This window comes from Macaca thibetana, chromosome 7, assembly GCF_024542745.1.
Source record: "Macaca thibetana thibetana isolate TM-01 chromosome 7, ASM2454274v1, whole genome shotgun sequence".
In the NCBI taxonomy this organism is placed as follows: domain Eukaryota; kingdom Metazoa; phylum Chordata; class Mammalia; order Primates; family Cercopithecidae; genus Macaca; species Macaca thibetana.
In genome coordinates this window covers 23145585-23152534 of record NC_065584.1, presented here as the reverse complement: position 1 = coordinate 23152534, position 6950 = coordinate 23145585, and the positions used below count along the sequence as shown (strand labels likewise).

At 37.8% G+C, this 6950-nt stretch overlaps 1 pseudogene; it reads right to left on the bottom strand.

The window, feature by feature from the left end:
* Positions 1–1305: 1305 nt before the first annotated feature.
* Positions 1306–2132, bottom strand: LOC126958117 (40S ribosomal protein S3a-like; annotated as a pseudogene).
* Between the last annotated feature and the right edge of the window lie 4818 nt (positions 2133–6950).

Genomic DNA, 6950 nt, shown 5'->3' with positions numbered 1-6950 from the left:
TATTATAGAGCATTTTTGATGAGTCACCAGCAGAGATCGTCACTGACTCTTCTCTGCTGGCACAAAACTCCAGTACATCTTCCTAGAGGGCAGTACATCAGACATTTCCTCTTTCATTCAGCTGAAAATTGAAAGCTCTCCTTTATGGTAACTCAGTCCAAGAGCCACATAGTTAGGGCCACCACCAAGCCCTGCTATCAAGGCTGTGTCACAGTTTAAACTCTGTTGAGACCCCTTGCTAGTCTAGCACCCTCCCTATTTACCCCCTCTTTCACTTTCACTCTGTTTGTTTAAAAGGCAGGTTTTTAAGGATAGGGACATAGCATATGTTTATTAGTGTTATCCACTCCTACTAACTGAATGTTGGAAGTCCTGTGGAACGTATTTCTTTTTTTTTTTTTTGAGATGGACTTTTGCTGTTGTCACCCAGGCTGGAGTGCAGTGGCACAATCTCGGCTCACTGCCCCCTTCGCCTCTTGGGTTCAAGCGATTCTCCTGCCTCAACCTCCCGAGTAGCTGGGATTACAGGCATGGGCTACCATGCCAGGATAATTTTGTATTTTTAGTAGAGATGGGGTTTCTCCATGTTGGTCAGGCTGGTCTGGAACTCCCAACCTCAGGTGATCCGCCAGCCTCGGCCTCTCAAAGTGCTGGGATTACTGGTGTGAGCCACCAAGCCCGGCCGGAAAGCATTTCTTTAACAGGTGCTATGCCTCCAGCTTACTTTGTATCACCTAATATACATTTTGACTTTCCTATACAAGAGTCCTAAGTCCTAGGAATCTAGGTATGAGAAAAGTGTCCTACATTCAACTGGGTAAGGAAGCTTAAACTATGAAAACAACCCATATTTTCAAAGTTTCAGTGTCATGGTAAGAGAAAGTTCTGAGACAATAAACAAGAAATTACATAGCACTTCAGGCTACTGGGAAATAGTTCTTTTAAAAAAAAGTTTGTATAGTAAATTTATTATCAAAAGATCTTTACTGGCCTTGGACCATTTCCATTAATGAGTGTGAAACATGCTCGATTAACAGTGACAAACATATATAGCATTTTTCCCCAGAGAATTGTAACTCACCATTGGATGGAGAGTACGCATCCTAGTGACAATTTTCCTCATGAGGACAAAGTCTGATAAAAGGTATGTAAATATCATTTGTACAAAACTTTCTAATATGTTACCGCATGCTAAAAGACATATTAAATTCCGCAAGAAAGAAAGAAAGAATAATAATTTGGTCTAATAGAATTGTATGTAGTTTAGTTTAGCTTTAATTTTTTTTTTCCTCACAAATAGCACTTTTTATTTGACACTAATTCAAGTCTGAACTTTAAACAGATTCTTGGACTGGTGGTTCATATCCATCAGCTCGTTCAACTTTAGCATCTGTCTCGTCCGCAGTGGCTTTTCCAGAACTACTGTCTTCACCATGAAGCTCCAGGAGCTTTCCCAATTCAAAGTTGGGCTTCTTCAGCATTTTACTTTCCTAACGAAGACATCATGGAGAGGATAAATCGATTGGCAAGCCTCTTCTATGTCTTTTCCAATGCTGTCTGGAATCAATTTGTTGACCACTTCTTTCAAGTCATTTGCCTGCACCTCTCGGGTCATGATTTCCATCATCTTCTTCCGGATTTGGCGGACCTGTTGGTGCTGAGCATAAGAGGTCTTCCGTATCTGATTGTTGCATTTTTTAGTAAAACCAACACAGAACAGACGAAGCAAGTAACCATAGGTAGTCTTGACATCAACATGAGCTTCAATCATTGCCTGCCACTTTTTGACCATGGACCACATTTTGTCACGGGTAAGATCCATGCCACGGAAGTTAGTCAGGCATTTTTTGCCCTGAACATCTTCAGTAATCAGCCTGAATTTTCTAAATGCAACTTCATCATTGTGCAAATCAGCAAGACTCACTTCAAACACACGACCCTTGAGACCATCAGATGCAATTTTGGTTCCTTGGGTCCTGGTGACGAGCATCTTTCCAATATTTCTTATACTGAACATAGCAGGTGCTTTCACATCATACCAATATTTCTTAGAAAATGGATCAACCACTTTCTTCTTGGCTCCCTTTTTGCCGCCTTTCGTAAGGCGCTTGTTCTTGCCAACCGCCATGGTGCTGATCTAGCTTTAATTTTTAAAAGAAAAACAATGGTAAGAATATGACATGAAAAACTGGATGAAGGATTCCAGAAGAAGGCATTTTGGTTACTACTTTAAAGGAAGAATGACTTCCTAAGAGCTGTAATAGTTCTAGTCCTGAGGAAACTCTGCTGAGGTTGCTAGAAAATAATGATGTGCATGCTGCAGCCCAAAAGGTCCACCAACCCCCGGGCTGGGCAAGAAATAGGGGAGTCACACAATACAAAAATGTTAGAAAAATAAGTTATTTTCGTCATTTAACAGAAAGTCTCATAAACTTTCAAGAATGATGTACTAAAAAACCTTTTCTTATCATTCAAGTTTAACTGATTATGCAAAAGGATGATGTGCATATGTGAAGAGAATTGATAAAATAGGATCATTTCGGTTGATCATTAGACGTGTTTTCTCAGGATAGGATAATGAAAAGAAAAGGAGAAGAAAAACTTAGAGAAAATAGAGATACAAACTGGACTAAAGTATACATTACAAAATAGGATAATCTGCATTACATGTTTGTCTTGTATACTTTGTGATTTGCATTTATTGCACATTTTAAAGTAACTATTTGTTTACATATCTGTATATATACTTTTAACCATCATGGTAGGATGTAAGTTCCATTAATCTTTGAATTTCCCATTCCAAGCTGGTGTTGTTCTAAATAATTACAGATGCACCCAAGTAGTATCACACCAATTCCAAGTTATCTCCTTTTCTGCCTTTTATTAGCCACTGTAACCTTAGTCCTATTCCTTGCATTAGAAACACAGTACACAGTACATGAATATTTACAGAATGAGGAAATGAATGAATGAATCCTTGCCTTCATGGGAGGAGGTCATAAATGTCTGTAATAAAGTAATAAGACGTAAAACATGAAGGCTCATAATGTTAATTGAATGATTTGAGATGCGTACATTATGGTCTTACGCAAAACATTTGAGAAATGGAATCAGAAATCAAAGGAAACCAATCCTATTTGTGCCCACCATGCTCCACCACTATATTCCTGATTTCTCTCATCTCATGGACAAATGAATGAGTAAATGAATTACCGAATCCCTGCTTGGAGCATTTTTCTCTATATACAGACACGTTATAGGAGAGCTACATTGTGGTTAGTGTGTCTTCAGTAATCTGAGTAAATTATTTATTGAACCATTTTCCTATTTGACAAGAGAAAGCATGATGAAAGCACTGAGTTTTGGAGGTTTAGAGATGGATTCCTGCAAATGAAGGAAAAGATTATAGACATCAATTTCCTTTGTTCTAAAACCAAACAAAACCTCATTAAAAGATTGCCTGAGTTAACAAATAAAAACCTGCAGATCTACCTTACTGAACTGAACATTCCCTTCATTTTTTTGTTTTTATGTTGAATATATCATATAGCATATGGTGCATCAGTTAGCTGGTGTGTTGGTTAGAAATATATGAGAATATGAACCCAAATATCAATTGTCAGTTACATTATCAGTTTATTTCCTCTCCTTTTCCCTTCACAGTCCATCCCATTGTTGCCTTCTTTTGTCTATGCTTCAAAGTGTGGCATATACTCTTAGCAATAAAGGTAATTTCATTTATTGATCCATTGACTTCAGGCACTTGGACAAGCAGCTCCATTAGTAGCTGCAACTGGGTACTCCTCTGGGCCCAGGATTCTAAAGAGGAGACACTTTAGGCCTGACATGTAAATTGCTCTCAGGAAGGCAAGAGTCTGCTGCATCCATTACTCCCATTATTGGCCAATTTGTCAGCAACTCAGAAAGCAGAGCAGCTCCATTGCAAGTCAAAGGAGACACAAGATCATCCCTAAGGCAAGAGGAGGAAGAAGATGAATCGAAAGAAATTGATTTGTGACGTCCTGCCCAATGACAAACTTATGCAGCAAAGGAAGAGCCCTACAGGCCTCCAAAAAGTGGGAGGGAAGCAGGAGAGAAAAAGGAAAAAAAAGCTTGTTCATACCCATAAATAATGTATATATGGAAGCCTCTTTCATCTCATTGTGCTTATGTGAGTACATGTATGTGTTTTGATCCCGCAGTATTGCTGTATAACTGATCTTAAGAAAAGAAAATTCAGCTGAAGCTTTTTGGTTCAACGACTCAAGAAATGGGTGAGCGGCATTTAGTTTTGATCTTTGACAACAGCTACCAACAGAATATCAGAGAGAATGAATTAAGAAATCATGCTGAGGCTGAAAAGTATGCACAAGCACACACATACCCACACTCATGCACGCGCCCCATCATATACACCTGGAATAACCCAGTTGCTATTAAATCAAAACTCAAATCCTCCCTTCATTATAAAGAAGCTCATGTCTGCAAACTAGTCTGCTTGCCCACTCCTTGTTTTATCTGGCACTGGTCCCTGAACAAAAATCAATCTCCAATTTCCTTTAATGTTTAGCACTAAATCCAGAAAGCAAAACAAAACATGAGAGTCTCACATTTATTATGGAACCTCTTTTATCTGGCTGGAGGGCAGCCTTCTAATCAAGGGACTGAATAAACAGTCATTTACTTACTTTCAAGGAACAGAGGAGACAGCTCAATCTTCTTGAAGGCCAGCAGAACCAAAGGGGCCCTCCAATTTGTAAATCAAAACATTAGCAGCTTGTTAATTTAGCCTGGCAGTTATTAAGATGTAAAGAAGTTCATATTACTGTGTTTATTGATGGAGGTTATAGGTAGGAGAAAAATTATTTACTTCGTTTGTGGAAGAAGAATATCTGGTAACTGAGACTAAAAGGCTTTTTTAATTGTAGACATTTAGTGAAGCTTTTAAAAAATATGTGCTTTCTTATTTCTCAAATGCTAAAGGAAAATAACAAGCCAGCAACCTAAACTACAAGAGCATTTAGAATGTTGTCCCATCATGTGTTTGGAGGTATGATACAGTAAGATTGATCAAAAGCATGGTATTGATTGAGGTTTTTACATCCTAGCTGGGTAGTATAACACATTGTGTTTGTCAGAAGACAGAGAGAACAGACAGACAGACAGACAGACACACACACACACACACACACACACACACACACACACCCTGGGTAAATCTAGAGAAAGCAATTTCTTATGCTTAAGTTTACAATGAATTACATTATTTTCTTTATCCACAGTAGTAGCTTCATTGTCTCCGCTGCTCCACCTACAATTCAAATTCACCAAAGTAGGAAAGAGTCACTGTCCTGTACTGGAGAGGAAATGTACATCTTTGCAGTTCTTGTGGTAGGAACTGAGGAAGCAAAATGTTTTGAGGTAACCAAGGTGATATCCAGACTTTTTCTTCAAAATGCCTTTCTGGAATGGGTTTTTGAAATTTTTATGCGGTTATTTTATAAACCTCAATCAAAATAGTTCCACATTAAATCTTACCGTCTTTTTTTTCACTTTTCTCAAATTTATTTTACTCAATGGAACTGAAATGGGGTGTGGAATGAAGATGTCTGCTTTACACATTATCTGGCAATTCAAAAAATTCTGAAATTGTATGGCTTGGAAAGATGCTAGAAGAAAGCATAACAAATATTTTTATAAATTTATGGTAAATAAAGACTTTGTAAACATAGTTTTAAAGATACAAGCTAAAATGGAGAGAGAAAAATGTAGTAGGTTTGATGAACTGGGGAAAAAAAGTGTTCCAAAAACAAATGTGAAAGATAAATAAGCTTAAGAAATGTCTGCAACATGTAAATACTTGTAATATCACATTGCTCTTCTTAATACAACAAAGGCTCTTTAAATATCATTTTTTTAAAAGTGGACACTTCTGCTATTACATGGTCCATAGAATTATTGTTCATTATTCTGATAGACCATGGGGATCCTGCTGAAATCATGGGCCAAAAGTATACGCCAGGTAGTAAACCAGGAAATACAGCAAGGATGAGCCATCAGAGATACAGCTGATCAGTGTTCTGGGAATAGTTGCTGAAGTAGTTAAATAAGAAAAAAAAAATGAAAACGAGGTTAGCAAATTATTATTTTGCATTTTATAGAATCGTATGAATATCTGTAAAACACAGTTGAACTTCATTTTCTCTTAACATTTACAATCAATCGGTTACCTTAGTTTGCATTGTAAGCTTTTTTCTTTCCCCTCTGTAAACCCATTGCAAAGTGTGGCTATGTGACATTTTAATTGTCTGGTGTGTTGTTTTATTCTTCTAATGGAGATGTTCCTTCTGGTGAAAATGTTCCTTCTTAGATTACTAGAACTCTAATACAGCAGCAGCTATAACTGCAGAGACAGGCAACAGATATTTTGTATGTTGGCTCTTGGGCATATTAGTGCAGCTCCCTTCTCAATTCTACCCTGTAGGGCCTATATTCTGGGTATAGCAGAGACTACTTCAAAATGTGTATTACTTCCTGACAGAAAACATCCCAATCCCAAGTATAGTATTATCTTAGAACTATGTTGTAACTAAATCTTCTTCAGAACAACTCCAATCTATAAGTTGCTGCCTCTGATAAATATGTACATGATAACACCAGTGAATCTCTTTGGCCATGGTCCATTAACTTACATGGTTTCCTAAATTGAATTCCTTGGTTCTGTAGTAATATCGTGTTGATACCACGGCAAGAGGGTAACTCATCCATAACTCTTCAAGTAATGATGCCAGCAGAAGCAAGGGAAAAGGGAAAACAAAGCCCTGATGGGAAAAAGTACTCCCCCTTCCAGTATTTCATTGAAATCAGTTTGCCACTAGGTAACCAATTGGTGGCAAGTTGGATATTACAGAACTTTGGGGTCTCAGAAGCGGTTATGGTTAATGGCACAT